Raw genomic sequence first — 19174 nt, 5'->3', positions numbered from 1 at the left:
AGGCCAGGTTGGTGCAAGGCAGCTTTGCCAGATTTGGTGTGTTTCACCCTCATTGAATTTTATATCGTATAAAGAATGGAAGGAGGAAGGAAGAGAAAAAAGGAGGAAGGGAGTGAGTGAGGAAAGAAGAGGATGGAAGGAGGGAGGAAGGAAGGAAGAGAGGGAAAGAGCAGAAGACAGATAAGGTGAAGGTAGATCAGCAAGAGGAATGAAGGAAGAAGTGAGGAGTCTCGAGGAGGGGGAAAACATTTAGTGACCAAAGTTACAATGGCATTGAAAAAAGTGACTGATGACCATTTTTCACACTTAGCAACCATTGCGACCATTTTTCACACTTAGCGACCGTTGCGACCATTTTTCACACTTAGCGACCATTGCAGCATCCTCATGGTCACGTGATCAAAATTTTGTTTGGCAACAGATTCGTATTTATGCTGGTTTCAGTGTCCTGGGGCGACCTTTTGACAAAAAAAATTTTTTTAATCAAGCCCCCCCCCCCCCCCGGTCAAGGGTGTCCCTCTTTTCCAATCTGAAAATCTGGTCACCTTACTGTACCACCTTGGAATTTTCCATGAATTCTCCGTCATTCTATTCTTTAGGTTGCGCAGGAAGTTACCACTTTTAATGTTTAATGTTGTTTAATGTTTGTTTAATGTTTATTTCATTTGTATGCCGCCCTTTTCCCCCAAAGGGGGACTCAGGGCGGCTCACAACTCAAACCAGGGAAGGGGGATACAGACAAATTAACAACAACACAAAACAATACATAATTTAAAAACATGCAACAATCATACCATTCGAGATAGGGGCAACGGTTCTTTAGCCCCAGGCCTGTTGGAACAATCTAAGTCTTTTTCTGATCTGTAATAATAAATTGGAAACCTTCTCAGTGTCTTTGTATAGTTTGAGGTAATAGCAAGTGATTTGTGGCCCATGGCATCTTACTGTCTATTGGGAGCATTAGATTCTCCTTTGGACATTTTCTTTTTTGATCAGCCAGTGCCATGGGGAAGCAAGTGGCTTTTAAGAGCTGCTTACCCTTCTTAGCAATAGGCACTCTAGCAAAAAAATCTTTATCAAACCTCACGCTGCGTTCACAGTTTTCCTTAGTGGAGAAAGCGCACAATTTTTCTGGGCTACAGAGTTGCTTCACGCCACTTCCAAACCACAGCTGACTGGTTCATACCAATGCCAAACTATAATGGGCGAGTTCATACGTTAGGCCAAGCTAAATGCAAACAGGCCACAATGTGACATCAGTGTGAAGTTGCTCAAAAAAAGGAAGAGGAGAAATCAGAACTCAATTCCTTTAAACCAAGACCCCTTTTTTCCAACATTCCAGCACACAGTGTAGAATCAAGGTGCTGATGGGATAATGGGAAATAACACAGAAGTGGGAAGTTCACAGATTGTGTGCTACATTTGTCCACCTAAAAGTTAGGCACAGGAAAAAAATTGATTGGGGGGGGGGTGAGGGCTTCAAATGCCTTTGAGCCCCAAAATATCAGACTAGTTTTCCTTCATGATCAAATAGCATAATTCTGGAAAAATTCTGAGAGCTATAGATACCCAACATATACTTAGGTATCAATGTATTTGCAATAATACATATTGCCCCAAATAGTTAAAAAGAAATGATAACTTTTTTTCCCTAAATGTGTCAGGATCCCCCCCCCAAAAAAAAGATAAGGAGTGAAGTTCTGAGACCCGAGCAATGATGTGAATATGATTGCAAGGCATCCAGCAGCATCAGAGATCTCACTTCCTCTTTCTGCCAGAGTGTTTTGCACATGCTTTTATGAGCACACAGCACATCAATAATAAAGTCTTTAGCCACAACATAACATGAGCAGGAAGCATCAATATTACATTTATGCTAAGTAATCCTTTATATTTGATTTTTTTCTATCTGTTCTACGAAAACAAAATAGTGCTGTAACAGGTGTTAGTCTGGTATCTGGTTTATTTCAATTATAAGTATAAGAATATTCTTTATTGTCATTGTACTTAAATACAACGAAATTGGTTTTAACCTCACTAGTTCAAAATTATAACAGAAACGAAAAAAGAAAGAAAAAGAAAAAAAACTAGCATGTGCATGGAGTGATTGTGGTTGTATTTAAAAGTCTTACAGCCCAAGGATAGAAACTATCTTTAAACCTGTTTGTTCGGCTGGCTATACTTTGATGCCTTCTGCCTGATGGTAGAAGTGCAAAGAGACTGACCAGTGTCTCTGAATCATCTCTGAGTATCTTCCTTACTCTGCTAAAGCAGCAAGATCTGGCGATGTCATCCAGTGGTGTCAGAGGGCAACTAATGGTTTCTTGTGCCAAATTGATCACTCTCTGTAGTGCCTTCCTGTCCGCAGCTGTTAAACCAGGATACCATACTGTAATACAATATGTGAGGACACTTTCTATGGTGGACCGATAGAAAGAGGTCATCAGTCGTTGTTCCACCTGATTTTTTCGCAGGACTCTAAGGAAATGAAGTGTCTGTTGGGCCTTTCCAATCACCAGAGACGTGTTGTTTTTCCAGGTGAGATCTTGATTAATAAGCACTCCCAAGAATTTAAAAGTGGAAACCCTCTCCACACAGCCTCCCTCGATATACAGTGGGACAGGTTCCTCTCTGTACTTCCAGAAATCTAGCACCATCTTCTTTGTCTTACTAGTATTTAGAGGTAAGTTGTTTCTTGAGCACCATGCGGATACCTTCTGGACTTCTTCCCTGTATGCTGATTCTTCCCCTCCAGTTATGAGACCCAGCACTGTTGTGTTGTCTGCAAACTTTATTATGATGTTGGATGGATCAGAGGATATGCAGTCATATGTATACAGTGAATACAGGTATGGACTGAGCACACAGCCCTAAGGGGAGCCTGTGCTGAGCTTCAGCGTGGAAGATGTATAGGACCCAACCCTTACTGTTTATGGACGATCCATCAGGAAGTCTTTGATCCATTCACAAGTGAGGGGAGGGAAATTCAGGTCGGTAAACTTTTCAGTGAGAATTCCTGGTAATAGTCTATAAAAAGCATTCTGGCATAATTCCCAGATTTCTCAAGGTGGCTCAGTGCAATATGTAGAGCAGTGGTGATGGCATCTCCTGTCGACCTGTTGCTTCTATAAGCAAATTGGTGTTGATCAAAATTTGGTGGAAGACAGGACCTGAGGTGTTGTAGGACCAGTCTCTCAAAGCACTTCATCACTATAGATGTCAGTGCAATGGGTCTATAGTCATTCAAGCTTTTTATGGCTGCTTTCTTCAGAACTGGGATAATTGTGGCTGCTTTCAAGCATGATGGGACTCTACCCTGTTGCAGGGAGAGGTTAAAAATCCTTGTCAGGACCCCTGTTAATTGGTCAGCACAGGTTTTTACCACTTTCCCCAACACCCCGTCTGGACCTGCAGCTTTGTTGGGATTTACAGCCTTCAGCTCAGCTCTCACTTGATGTCCATCCAGGGTGAGTGGCTGGAGGTCAGAGGGCCTTTGGGCTAGAGCCACAGAGACTGATCTTTTGACCTCAAAGCGGGTGAAGAAGCTATTTAGCTCCTCTACTAGCAGGGCATTAGCATTGACTATTTTTTCATATTGCCCTTATAGTTGGTTAGGTGTTATAGCCCATACCACACCTGTCTTGAGTTATTATCTCTTGAAATGGTCACAGAGAAGATGCGTGCTCACCCTGATTTCTTTGGGGAATACAATCAGTTAAACATTATGCTGTATACCACAAAACTGATGATTAATTACCCAAGAGAGTAGAGCTCAGAGAAGAACAAGTTTAGGACTAGGAAATCATTGCTTGGAATCCCTAGAATTTCCAGGGATGAAATGGCAAATAAAAGATGGTCCTGTTAAAGTGGAAAACAAGAGCAAAATGAAGAGTTGCCAAATAGACAGCACTTGCTAATTCCTCTCTGGACAAGGAAAGGATTTGAGATTGCCCAGAAGTGTTCCGGTGGTTGTTCCTCACCAACAGACCACAAGATAATGGTCTGCAGAGCATTTAAAGCTATGGTTGATAAGAGAATAGCCATCTTGCTGAAACCACAGTTGGCACTTTCAAAAAGGACTGGTTTCACTGGGTTTTCTAATCCCTTTTGGATATTGCTTGTTAACTTTTTTTTCAGCTGTAAAGAACTTTGGATTGACAAGTTTTACATTACTGAATGACTTTCCTTCAAACCATAGCAAAAGATGTTTTAATGGAAGCTTAAGAACTTTAAGAAAAACTGTTTTGGAATAAATAACAAATGGGTAGTTAGAACTTTGATTTTGGAGCTAAGGGTCTAAATGCATTTAAAATAAGATTTAGGAATTAATTATAAAGAATCCTTCCCATAGACGAAATGTTTTTGTTTGAATTTTCTTTAAAATGTAATAATGAGACTTTGAAGATTGGATACTAGAGGGAACCAGAAGCAACTAAAGATTACATTAAATGGAACAATATTTAAATTTGACTTACACATGCAGACTGGAACAAATATTTTAACACTGGACATACTGAACAATATTTTTGAAAAATAGACCCAGAAGAATGTCTGCCTCTATAGATGCACTGTATTAAAAATATTCTGGAAGAAGAACAAGTTTTACTAGAAAAGATTCAGACTGATGTGAAAGTGGGTTAAAAATGAGAGGGTAGAAAAATGATATGGCACACAAAATGAAACTGGCTGAAGTCTTAATAATGAAAGGGATATACACAAATAAACCAAGAGAGTGACCTCCTATATTAGATTTATGAAAGAGTCTTATTAAATCTTTGAAGAATTTTGTGAGAAGAGACAAAGAAATGAAATGAAATCAAGTTCTAGGACATTATTTGAATGGACAAAAAATCAAGATTGTTAGACATAAAAGAATATAAAATTGGTTTATTTGATCAAGGTTAAAATACATATGTGATTATCTTGGTAATCCTTAGTGGATTTTTGCTGATCAGAATGAATGATGAGACTTTAAAGATTTGTTTATAGTTAAGAATTTGGATAGAAGAGATCATGTGTTGAATTTTAACAGAAGGCGATCAGATATTAAAATTGTTTATACTTATTGTGATGAAAGGGGGTGTCATTTCTTTATATATTTCTTTTTTTCTTTACTACATTCTTATTTTTTCTTCTGTATTTTTATTTCTATATTTTGTGCACTTTGTACTTTTTCTTTTTATCCTTTAATTGTTTACATTTGCATTGGTTATTATCTTTTTTATTGTAATTTTTAACAAACTATAAAAAAGAATGAAATCACTGCTGGAAGAAGAAACAAGGTTGGTAGCTGAAAAAAGAAGGAGGGAAATCATGTCATAAAATCATGCTAAGTCTTACATAGGCAAAAGATTCCAACATCTGAGGTTACTTTGGAAAAAGTCTGTGAAAAACCCAAAGCAATCAAAAGAGCTGAAGGACAGAAATATATTACATGGCATATATTCTTCATTGGAAAGAGTTATGGTGGAGTTCAGACAAATGATGGCTGAGAGAAATGCAAAAATATCTTGCAAGATTATTCCTTTATAAATGCTTATCTTAATAAATCTTTTAACTATTGCATTTTTCAGAGTATAAGATGCACCGGAGTATAAGATGCACCAAGATTTTGAAGAGGCAAATTTAAAAAAAAGTTTTTGCACTCTGAACACCTCCTCAAAATGGCCCATTTTTTGCAAAAATGGGCCCATTTTTTGTCCCAAAAAGGGGCATTCATAGCCTTTAGGAGGCTTATACAGTGCTCCTGGGGCTGGGGGAGGCATAAATGAACAAAAAATGGCCTGTTGTTCACTCATTTTTTCCTTCTCCAGCCCACAGGAGCACTCTGGAAGCCTCCTAAAGGCTAAGCATGCCCATTTTTGCAAAGGGGGGGAGTTCGGGAGACCAAAAATGCTATATTCAGTGTATAAGACGCACCCAGATTTTCAGCCTCTTTTTTGAGGGAAAAAGGTGCATCTTCTACTACAAAAAATAATGTAAGTTCAACTGGGAAGGCTTCTCAAGTAATAATGCCCCTTCCATGCATCTGCAATAAAGGTCGCAGTTTCAAGACCATAGGAGTAGAATTCTATTTAATTCAGGATGTCCAAACTTGGCAACTTTAAGACTTGCAATATCAGGTTTCCAATGTTTCCAGGTCATATGTCCGATTGTGTGGGGAATGCTGGGAAAACTCACTGCTGAGAGGAAACAAGTTCCTACTCCTGTTGGAAAATATATTTTGGTGGCAGTGTTTGAACACCATATAACTGAGGTAGCATTTCCTGTGGAGTATTTATTACAAATGGTGACTGGGAATTTGTATTTCCGCATCTCAGAATTTCAAAACTAGGTAACCTATTCAGCAAACCAGTTTATTATATCACACAGAACACAATATAGCACAATAACCAGCATGGTTCTGCTTCATAATAGACTCTAGTTTTAAAATGGGTAGGCAGCATTCTTCCAACAGTAGCATTATCATCAGGAATACCAACAAGAGAGTTGGAAGTGGGATTATCTTTTTGCTTAGATTTGCACAAAAACCATTTTTTAATGTAATGTTTATAGAGTTATAGAGATCTCTCTCTAAATATCTGTGTGTGTGTGTCTGTGTGTGTGTGTGTGTGTACACTGACACAAAGAGAGAGATTAATACATCTTTCTTTTTATGTTAATAAAAAACACGATTCCTTAAACATGCACTAAAAACAAGTTTCCAATTTCTCTAGCATTTTCATCCTCAGTGAAAAGAGAATTCTGATTCCACTCCCTTCTCCGGGTGATGCCTTTGAGTTGCTTTTGAAAGTATTTTGAACTTCTTTATTGTTGTGAGATGACAGTAGCTACAATCCTTGTTGGCTTTCTCTGTTTCACATCTCTCCCTCATTTGGGGCCTGCCCGTAGCTCCTGATCTGAAAAGCCCAATGGGAAGTGTTTTGCCATGATGGCTTCCTTTGGGATTTCACTGAAGCCTGTGAAGGAATGAAGGCTGCAGTCATGTGTACAATCAAAGGCAGAATGATGCTCCTACATATCCTTTAGCTGTCTTTAGAACTGCTGCATGCACAAGAAACTCACACTGGGACTTTCTCCGAGACTCTGTGTGCATGTTTGTGGATGTGTAGGTGTTTGGCAGGGAGGGAAATGAAACACAGTACTTTTTCAGGATCAGAATCGGTAATATTCTTGATTGGAGCAAATAATCTTGATTGGAGCAAATAATCAGGGATTACATTGGCCAGCAGTTTAGAAGTCGGGATCTGTAAATTAGAGTTGTGCAAAACATTTGAATTTAAAACCGCTCAAACTCAACATGCATGCTCCTAAACCTTCTTGAAGCTTTCTACTATCTGAATTAGCCTGGTTTTGTACATGAAACATTTCTGGATTTGTTGAAACAACCCTTTTTGAATTTGAACTGTTTTGCTTAGTGATAACACATCCTCTTTCATATGGGGAACTGAGATGACAAGTCTTGTTCACAGTTCCATCATTAAGCCTGAAGCAGGATGCAAGTCCAGTTTGATTTGATGTACATTATATTGTCATATCAATCAATCCTGGTTGAGTCTACTTTAGTGGGGGCATTTCTACCACTAAGATCATTCTGAAATGGATCAAATTCTATGCCACTCATTGTTTGCTTCTAGACACTTTCCTAACATGCAGCTGTTCCATTCACAAAGCTCTTTATCAACGTCTGATAAAATTGTAAGACTTGTTTCACCAAAGGTAGCAAAAGAATTTGCTTGCATTTTGCCTAGGTTCTCAAATGTAAGTAGATAGTAGGTAAAAGGTACATGAGAATCTATCACAGGGAAGAGATGGTCATGAATTTTAAAAAGCATTGACAGCCTGAAGGTGAAACTATCATGTTTGCAACAACAACCAATAAGTTTTCTTAATTCATGAAAAGGCTTGTTAAGAAGTCACAACTGGTCTACTTTTAAAATCATGACAACACTTAAAGGCTTGTTGAAAAAAGAGTGAAGAAAACTCCCTTAAATGTAGACTCTAGATCTGAAAATATTGCCCCAGGTAATCAAATAATTATATTATCCAACTATTCTGAGAGTATTATAAACAATTCTTGCCTAATTGTAACATATTGATTTTGGAGTAGGTTGAAAAATTATTGTGCTATCTGCAGAAAGGAAGAATGTGAATTCAGTATCATTAAATATTAGAAATTATTATATTAATATCTAACTGATATGTCTGATCTTGAAAGGCTAATAGGTCAGATCTGGGTGTTACTTCAATGGGAAGTCCTAGCAACTGTAAACTAATTTAAAAAGATAAAAGAAGAAGAAAAAATGGCAAAAATGGCAAAAATAACATTTATTTTGTTTCGAAGGAAAACGCACATGAATCAAGGTCAACTTAGGAAAATCTATCTTTTAAAAACCATATATAAAGGACAGGGAAAGGGGTAATGGGACCAATGCATTAGCTTTGTCCTTTCTGACATGTCCTCATTGACCTCCACATAGAGAGGATGCTGTGTCTCTTGGGAGCCTTCTCTATCTGTGAATATTTTCTGTGTAAAGTAACACATGTAAGTAAGGTTATTGTTGTAACCACAGGTCATAATATACAGCTATCTTTGTGTTTGAGCAATTTTGAAACTTAGTGGATTTCCTTTTTTTAGCAATAGTTAGGCTTATATACCGCTTCATAGGGCTTTCAGCCCTCTCTAAGCGGTTTACAGAGTCAGCATATTGCCCCCAACAACAATCTGGGTCCTCATTTTACCCACCTCGGAAGGATGGAAGGCTGAGTCAACCTTGAGCCGGGTGGGATTTGAACAGCCAAACTGCTGAACTGCAGTCAGCTGAAGTAGCCTGCAGTGCTGCATTTAACCACTGCGCCACCTCGGCTCTTGGATTTCCTTTTTTAATTAAAGTTCTAATTTTAAATTAAAATTCAGTGTGGAAATTACTAAATGCTGAAGGCGCATGGAACGCTGTTCCCTTCCCACCAAGGTGGTCCCTATTTTTCTATTTGCATTTTTACATGCTTTCGAACTGCTAGGTTGGCAGAAGCTGGGATAAGTAACGGGAGCTCACTCCATATACACAGCTAGGATTCAAACCACCAAACTGCTGACCTTTCTGATCGCCAAGCTCAGTGTCTTAGTCACTGAGCCACCGAGTCCCTTCATAATGCATATATATATATGTGTGTGTGTGTGTGTGTGTGTGTGTGTGTGTGTGTTTAGTGTCACAACCCCTGGTATGCCCAAATATGGGAGGAGGCATACTGCTTCCTTTCTCTGTCTATCGGCTCATCACAAGAGATCCAGACAGAAAGCTAATATTTTTACTGTTGCCTTTGTTACATTTGTGTTGTATTTGTCCTTTATTTATTTATCAGCACAAATACAACACATGTCCATCATACTATTTCGTTTCAGGATATACAATGTTATTTGGGTACAGAAAAGGAGTAAGAAATATAAATTAGGTAAATTTAAAGGCATTAAGAGAAAAAACTAGAGCAAATGAGTTTAAACCAACAGCCTTCATTATACTACAGTGTTCCATACCTTTTCTTGCTTTTAACATTTCTGTTCACTACTTTTGCTCTTAACTTCTTTTCCATAGAGAACCTGGTCAAAGCTATCATTCTTGTTCTTTCCCTTCTCTTTTATGCCATTTGTGCTTTCTTTGTAATTTTGTTTGGCAAATTCGTAATTTTTTCTCCTGATGTCAGTCTCCCCAAACCAAGAAATATACAGTTTCTTCTTCCTAAAACCAAGAAATATACACTTTCCTTGGTTGTTCCTCACCTATAAAGAGTAATCGTGCCAAAGCAGCTGCTTGCATCATTAACAATATACCCTGAGAACTTGTAGGGATGAGCTGTTTTGACTCTGTTCCTTCCAACTAAACTATCTAAACTTCTCTATCTCTTGGTCTTCTGAGATGCAGCCCCTCTTTCTGGAAATCCAGACTACATTCCACCACATTATGTAACCAAACTTCTTTTACCTAATACTGGTTTCACTTGTGCATTCAGGTATATTCATTCAGCATCCATTTCTTAATACGATTTATTCCTGTGTTAGGTACACTCTTCTCCTGGTTCCCACTGCATTCTACTTACTTTGGATGTTCCTGATATTCTATTGTTCCTTATAAAAAAAACTAACATGAATTACACATGTCTCCAACAAGCCTTCATTATCCTGCTGTCCTTTGGGAACATTGAAACCAACCAAGTACCAGCCCCTCTTTCTGGAAGGGGCTGGCATGAAAAAATCTGGACATTACAAATTTAACAATTTGGCAGAGGACCAGGTTTGTAAAGGCTGTTTTAAGCAAAATGAACATACATATACTATTTAAAAAGTTATTAAACGAACAGTTTTCAGTCATGAATATGATGGGAAGATCTCAGATATCTTTGTGGTCAACCAATCCTCCACTGAAGTAATTCCCATAACTTTCTTCTAAGTGCTGATTTGACATTTCCTATTAATACAAGAAGTATAACTTAATCAAAGCAGGAGAACAGAATCCTGCTGGAGAACAACTTTTAGACTACTGTATAAAAGGTTGGAGGGTTGTAGCTCTCAAAAATTCTTTTCAGTGTTTCCTTTGGCTTGTCCTTTAGATCTGCAGCTAATGGCTTCCAGGCTGATGGGGGGGGGGATGGATTTGGGAGAGGGAGGTAATTTTTACAAAAAGTATTCAATACAGAAGCAAGATGTAGAAAGCTTTTGAGAAGTTTCCATCTTAGTAGTAACTTCTTTTCCCAGAATGAGCTGCTTACATTTCATTCATTTGTAAAATATATTTGCTGTTCAGCAGTTTTACCTCCAGAGTTTTAATGTATTACTACCAGCCTTGAAAGTTAAATGTCTTTTTCTATTAATCTACACACACACACGCACACACACATACACACACCAAATAAATATGGACATGGGTTTAATTTGAACTGTTCGTTCTTTGAGGTGGGTTTACCTGAAGAATTTTAATAAAAATCTTATTTTCATTTCTGTTCTGAGAAAACTCAAAGAACAGAAAGTTAATAAGAGCAGGTGAACTCACCTTATCGTTGTGCTATCTTCCAAACAAAATGTTTATCTAGAGCAGTATTTCTCAGCCTTAGCAACTTTAAGATGGGTGGACTTCAACTCCCAGAATTCTCCCAGCCATGGAGTTGAAGTCCATCCAACTTAAAGTTGCTGAAGTTGGGAAACACTGTCCTAAAGTAACCAGGGAGTACCTAACTGCAAGATAGCTTAATTACAATTGGCCATTGCTAACTAGAAGGATATCTCTAGCCCTGAATACATTTGTCTTACTTGTTGCTGAAAAGCACAGATTTGAATATCTGTCCCAAACTCACTAAAAAAGCAAAAATAAACCAGAAGGAAAGAATGCCTTTGTTCTCTAAGCCCTTTTACCAAAAGCTGAGGAACACAATCTTGTCTCAAGGATCTTCCTAATGCTAGTTATTCTTCCTCTTTCTCACCAGTAATTTTGCCAAAATATTGGGATGGGGGCCTCTGTTATGATGCCTATTTGAAGAGGCTAAGTTTAATTCATAGTTAAATAGCAATACTTTTTTAAAACCAGGAGAAATCTCTTTGTCCAAATTCGCTCATCCTTTTTCTGAGATGCTGTAAACTCATCCAGAGTCCTTTTTCAGACCGATGGGGATTTTCTTCCCCCTTCATTTTAGCTGCACCAACCTGAAGATGAGCAGTAAAATCTCAAGATCCCCAATTGTTCCATATTCTACAGTCCATAACCGTATCAAGAAAAGCAGAGAAATAACTTTAAAATTAAAACAGAAGGGCTGGAATTTTAAATACCCGTATTTTTTGGAATATAAGACGCACCTTTTTCCCACCAAAAAGAGGGTGAAAATCTGGGTGTCCCTTATACACTGAATAGAGCATTCTTGGCCCCCCAAAACCCGCCCCCTTCACAAAAATGGATGTGCAGAGAGTTTGGGAGGCCTGCAAAGTGCTCCTGGAGACTGGGGAGGCAAAAACTAGTGGAAAGCAGGCCATTTTCGCCCCCCACAGCCCCCAGGAGCACTCTTCAAGCCTCCTAAAGGCTATGCATGCCCTCTTTTTTTGGTGAAAAATGGGCCGTTATTTGCTCGTTTCCCCCCCCCCCACCCAGCCCCCAGGAGCACTTTGCAGGCCTCTCAAACTCTGGATGCCCCATTTTTCCAGAGGGTTTGGGAAATCTGCAGAATGCAAAACCTTTTTTTTTAATTTGCCTCTTCAAAATCTTGGTGCGTCTTATACTCCGGTGTGTCTTACAATCCCCCCCAAAAAACCCCAGTATATCCTGCAGGAGTGGGGGGAAATCTAGGAAACTATTATAGCAAAGATCAGGAGGTGGGGTGGGGAGAGGATTAAATCCTTGAAATCAGAATGCAGATACCGCTCTAAAAATAAAGGTGGCATTTTGTATCCGTATTCCAATCCATTCCTCTTGAGTATTTTCCTGATTTGTCACCAACTACTCATCAAATTCCTAATCCAGACAGATTACCCTTGGATGCTATTCTTAGAGCTCCATCTAGTATTGTAGCAATTGCTGTTGATCGGATTACCACTAGATGCTCGCCATGCAAAATGCATTGATGCTGCAATAGAAACCTGCATTTCTGAAACCGTCCTGTTGTTACAGTAGCAGTTTAATAGCTGAAACCTATAACCTAATTTATTTTCAAACACCCCGGTACTGGGGCTGGTTATTAATTCATGAAAGCTCCTCTTATCTATTCAGACTTGGCACTTTAGTCTTCAGCACAGGGGAGCCAGTACAAGAATTTTCAGTAGTTTATTTTGGAGGCAGCTAATATACTAAGTTTATGTGTCTTACACAAGCTACATTAGACCCTTCGCACGGGAGCTTTTCAGGAGTGAGTAAATACGATCAGGTTTCAAAAGGAGTTTGCTCAAAAATCTGGAGCGCCATCTAGTGATACTATGTCACAGTACAATTTCTTCTTTAAATTCGCGTATTCTTCGTACAGGTACGAGCAAGAACTGATCTTTTTTAGGTGGTTAATTAATGGCCATAAAGTTATTGGGGTGGGGGGTGGACAGCCAGGAAGAAGGTAGTGGAAAGCTATTTATATGTTAATGGTGAGAAATCTAAAGTCACTAGGAATTGAATTGAATTTGTAGGAGGCTTGTCTTAATTTTAATTTATGCTTTTGTTGAAAAGAAAAAAAAACCTTATTAAAAGAAAACCCTGGAGAATATAGAACTTTAATAATTTTAAATAAAAAAGAAAAATTAAACAAAATACAAAAAAATTCTCATAAAAAATAGCTTATGGCCTAAGTCAGGTTCTTCAAATTCTGCAGTATGAAAAAGTACACACCACACCCATCCTTTTCATCCTTTGGTTTCAGAATTTGACTGAAAATGACTTGGACAAATCCCTCCAGCTTTCTTGGCAAGGTTTTTCAGAAGTAATTTGCCATTGCTTCTTTCCTAGGGCTGAGAGAAAGTGACTGGCTCAAGGTCATCCAGTTTGCTTTGTGCCTAAGACGAGACTAGAACTCATAGTCTCTCAGTTTCTAGCCTGAAGCCTAAACCACCACACCAATTAGGCTCTAATATAAATGTATACGACCTCCCATTTCACCGCAACTCAGGGCAGTAGGCAGATTAAAAACAAAAGATGACATATTACATCGATTTTAAACAATTCCATAGCAGAGGAAGAGACATACCACAAATATATTAAACATAATAATAGTCCAAATAGCTAATATGGAATACAGCAAAAGAGGCAAATCTTCAGACCTCTTAAAAAGATTATAAGACTGGAGGTGTAAGACTTCCAGGAGGGTGGTAGTCCTAGGTACCATCAGATAGCATTGTGTTATAGATGTGAATAAAATCATGGATCTTTCAGAATTTTCATAAACAATGAAGGGAAGGTGGAACAGCAGTTGGCCAATGCTTAAGCCATAAAGGGAATTGTAGATAATGCACCTTAAATTGCGCCCGGGAGGTCACCAGTATAGCTTGCATAGCAGAATTGTTATACAAATGTACCAAGACATTCATTGTGGATCAGCTGTAGTTTCCAAGTGGTCTTTAGTAGTAGCCCCGGATGCAGCACATTGAAAAAGCCATGAGTGACTATGACAAGAGAATCTTGGTCCAAGAGGTATACGATTGATTCAATATTCCTTACTGGGAGTATTGCACGAAGTTCTGCACACCCCAGTTTAAAAAAACACTGATCAACTGAACCAAGTCTAGAAACTGCTACTAAGATGATAAAAGGACTGGGAACCAAATTCTACAAGGAAAAGTTAAAAGTTCTAGACGTGTTATCTTGCAGAAGAGAAAGTTGAAAGGAGATATGGAAGCTGACTTCAAATATCAGAATGATTGTCACATTTTGACTTATTTTCACTTGCTCCAGATAGCCAAAGTAGAACTAATGGGATAAAACGTCAAGAATGTAAATAGAATTTAGACATTAGGAAGACCTTCCTTACAATATTAGCCTTCAATCAATGGAATGAGTTTCTATAGGGGATGTTTTTTTCTTCATTGGAAATTTTCAAACATATGCTGGATAGTCTATTAAGAATGATATAATGAATCTTACAGTACGCAGTAGATTGGACTTGATAATCTCTTAGGTTCTTCCAACTTTATGATTCTATGACCCTTTGCACAATGGCGGCTACTCTTTTCCAGGTTCCAGCGCTCTGGCATGCACATGCACTCCAATTTCGGCACTCAGTGCCGAAAAGGTTAACCATCACTGATCTAAGCTATCTACCTCCCAACTGTTGCTCCAACCTAACCATTGTTCAACAGCATATCCCTCAGGATGCTTATACTTACCACACCTGGAAACTACAGGGTATCTCTGGCTATTATTGGCTTTGCAATTCAACTCACCAACTTTGCAAGGAGAAGGAGAATAGTGCTCATTCAAAGTTTATTGGGATTCTGGAATGAGGAAAAGGTTTAATTTCTTTTTTCCCCATTGCAGTTGCTGTTTGTAATAAAAGTGTACAGTGTAAATTAATACTATGAAAGTATTATTGTGTATAAGTCTTTAAGGGGGAAAAAAGCCTGATTTTTTATATGGCTGCAAACCACTAGGTGGCAATGAAACCAAGAAAATTGGGGGGGAAAACTAAAGACATCTAAGGATTATTTTCCTCAAGCAACAGATTTCTAGAAAACTCATTATAGTGTTTCTCAACCTTGGGAACTTTAAAATGTCTGGATTTCAACTCCTTGAATTCTGGCAGATGAACTCCAGACACTTTAAAATTGCCCAAAACTTTAACTAGTAGAGGTGATACAGAAATATAATTTTATTTACCTATATATTAAATTGTTGTATTTTATTCCAAGTTCAATTTCATTTAAATTGTATTTTATTCCAATCTCATTTTAAATTGTTTTTATCAGATTTTAGTAATAATTTGTGTTTGGAACTCTGGACTTTGAAATGGCCTTTGGGCTAATCAATAAATTTAACTCTGGCCCAGCATGGAGAATTACCTTAAAGAATAGTCATTTGGGATGAGTGGCATGAGTATTAGTTAAAAACTCCTTCAGTGAAGAAAATGGGATTGCAATAGTTAAGTATGGTGCATATTGTTTTACTTTATCCAATAAAACCACCTAATACTAACAGCATTTTAAAAAGAATGAAATAAGATTGATTACTTCACTATAACATGCATAAGGTCCTTTAGAGCACATTCGTAAGGATATGTGCACAGCACACAGATATCAGTGGTGGGTTCCGGATGCCATTGCAACCGGTACAGTGCAACAGGGCCCAGTGTCCACCACATGAACATGCGCAGCATGTGTGCACGTGCAAAGCGCACGCATTGGGGTGGATTTCAACTGGTATGGAGCGGTACAGCCTTACCGGATGATGAAATTTAGTGTGCTTTCCCATACCCATTGGTCAGGAGGCCCTGTACCGGAACTCCCTCCCCTCATTCGCTCTTTCACTCACCCCACCCATCCGCACCATGCTACCGAAAAGTTCTCAGAAGAAGAACCAGAAGAAGAAAGAACTGGCGTGGGGGAGAAGATGTTGGGGAAGAGGGAAGAGGCAGAGGGGCTGCTGGAAGAGTGTGTACATGTGCACAGGCTGTGAGTTTTTAAAATGTCTGAGTGAATCCAGGAAGAGGGAAGAGGCAGAGGGGCTGGAAGATACTGTAGGAACACACTCTTCCAGCCCCTCTGCCTCTTCCTATATTCACTCAGATGTTTTTAAAAGAGTGGAAGAGTGTGTCCGTGTGCACAGGCTGAGGGTTTTTAAAATGTCTGAGTGAATCCCGGAAGAGGGAAGAGGCAGAGGGGCTGGAAGTGTGCGTGCTGTGCACAGGCTGTGAGTTTTAAAAATATCTGAGTGAATACAGGAAGAGGGAAGAGGCAGAGGGGCTGGAAATGTGTGCATGTGCACAGGCTGTGGGTTTTAAAAACATCTTGTGTGTGCACAAGCTGTGAGTTTTAAAAATATCTGAGTGAATCCAAGAAGGGGGAAGAGGCAGAGGAGCTGGAAGTGTGTGTGTAAGATGGTCAGTAATGTTGAAAACCAGCAAGGAGAGCCATATTTCCTCTGTAAGTAGCTGTTTTATTGTTTTGTGTACTTATTTTATTCTTATTTAAGTAGTAAGTCCACAAAATAATAAATTTCCTTTTTTATATCTCCTTTTTGTAGGTCATTCTTTGGGGCAAAGAATTCAGTGACATCGACTTGGCCACTCCCAACCAGTCACATGACCGCCAAGCTCCTCCCTCAAAATAGGCCATACCTACAGAATAGGTTCTAAAAAATTTTGAAACCCACCACTGGCAGGCATGCATACTTACTGCCTGTGATGCTCCGCAACGCCTCCATGATGCCCCAGCTACTCAGTAGAGCGTATGCTCCGTGCACGGAAACCTGAACAGCTCAAATACTGGTAAGGAGCATAGATAGGCGGGTGGGCGCTCCGGAGCACCGTACTGGAACAGTACCCGTTGTTCCCGGCAGGCACCGGTATGCCCGTACAAGGGGATGCCAGTAGTAACCCACCACTGACATATACACACAAACCTGATTAAAGATTTGATAGCTGGCTTATTTAACATAAAATATGAAGCGGTTGAAAGCGATTTTTCAGAGAGAGCCCAAGAGAAATCAGTTCTTGAATCTCAGCTTCAGTTACTTTCTTAAAGGAAGAACTAAGATTCTTAGTTTGGAAAAGAGCTATTTTGCAAAATATTTTTCTTTGATCCATTTCATCAGGGAAATGAAGTTGTTCAGAACTCAGCCAAACAAGATCCTGTTTGCAAAAGGAGCAAATCCCAAGGGAGATTAGCTCCAACCCAGCTGGACTTCCAGAAGGTCCTTACAACTAGATGTGCCTTCAAGCTTGGGGATCCCATTGAAGTGGGAAGTCTGCTAAACACTTGCATTGTGTGAAAATATAGCTGCCTCCTCCTCCTCCCCCCCCTCCTCTCCTCCTCCTCCTCCTCCTCCTCCTCCTCCTCCTCCTCCTCCTCCTCCTCCTCCTCCTCCTCCTCTCTTCTTCTTCTTCTTCTTCTTCTTCTTCTTCTTCTTCTTCTTCTTCTTCTTCTTCTTCCTGTTTAACTGTGTACTGCAGAGTCGCATGCAGAGGAAATGGACAGCAAAAATCAATCAATCAATCTGCATTCCATTTATTTGTGGCACATTCAGTTGCAGTGATGTATCCATACTTGCTCAGTCCTCCATTAAAGTCAGGGGAAAGAGAGAGACAGGATTACAGTTTTCATTGACCAATCAGCTATTAGCTAGGTTACCTTTGGAAAAGGAGCAAACCTGAGGTAAAACTGGCCCCGATTCGGCTGACCTTCCAGAAGCCCCTCAAAACTAGAATGTGCCATCAAGCTTCAGGATCCCATGGAAGTGTGGCACCCATTAAATTTATTTATGTAATATTCTGCTTTATTATTATTTTTAATAAACACCACAACAACCCTGTGAGGTGAATTGGGCTGATAAGATAATGACTGGCCCAAGGTTATCCAGCCAGGTTTCATACCTAAAGCTGGACTAGAACTCACAGTCTTCCAGTTTCTAATCTGGTGCCCTAGCCAGAAATAGTTCCACTTCCTTTGATAAGAGGGATGACTCAATAAGGGTTGTTGTAGAATGTTGAAAGTGTAGATAAGTGTTTCTCAAATTTGGCAACTTTAAGAAGTGTGGACTTCAATTCCCAGATTTCTGGCTGAGTAATTCTGGGAGTTGAAGTCCACAAGTTTGAAAAACATTGCTGTAGATGGGAATGTACTATTACAAGCTGCCGGTGGATGGGAGGAGTGGGGTGCCCTTAATGCTGTCCTCTGTTAAAAACAAAACAAAGTTCATACATATTACATTTATATGCTCCCAGCAACTATTTTCTTTTGTGGTGGTCAAAGTTTCCATACACAATGTTTATACTTAGCTAAATGGAACTGAATTGTTTTGCATTGGTGGTGTTGGTAATATTGGACAATCAGACAGAATTAATTTTCAACATGCCTGCCAATTCTGAGCCCCAAAGGTGGTTTTTTTTTCAAACTTGTAAATTTAAGTGTGGAATTCGCATGTGATTTATTTTAATGACACAATATGGAAACGTCTGACTTCTACATTGCCCTTGACCATTCCCACTTTAAGGTTAGGTTAACGTATTACCCTAATCCAAACTCTTTTGTTTAGTTTTGGTTGACAACGTTGTATGAATCTAGCTATTGGATTTCTTATCACCTAACACAGTGATGGGCAACCTTTTTGGTGTGGTGTGTCAAAAATCAGCAAAAAATCGAGCATAACTCGCGTTGTGTGTCACTTCGACAAAAACATAATTTTGCGCAATTTATAGTTTAAACTACAAAAATGTATAATTGCAATCTACAATTGTATTTAATAAACCAAAAACAAATTATTTAACATACCTGCTTAGTAACTTCTTTGTTCATCAGTCGATTTCGTATGTTGCCCTTGATATTATTGAACTTGTTTGGGGTGCCGTGAACCAGGGCTGTGGAGTCGGCTGCTTCCAGCTCCACGTCCTCATCAACATGCCGCTCCAGCCCGCCCCTGCTATGAATATTCCTAGTGACGCGAGGGCGAAGAATATGAATATTCATAGCGGGGGCAGGCCGGAGCGGCATGTTGATGAGGACGTGGAG

Source organism: Thamnophis elegans, chromosome 3 (assembly GCF_009769535.1).
Source record: "Thamnophis elegans isolate rThaEle1 chromosome 3, rThaEle1.pri, whole genome shotgun sequence".
In the NCBI taxonomy this organism is placed as follows: Eukaryota; Metazoa; Chordata; class Lepidosauria; order Squamata; family Colubridae; genus Thamnophis; species Thamnophis elegans.
This window is presented reverse-complemented; position numbering follows the sequence as displayed.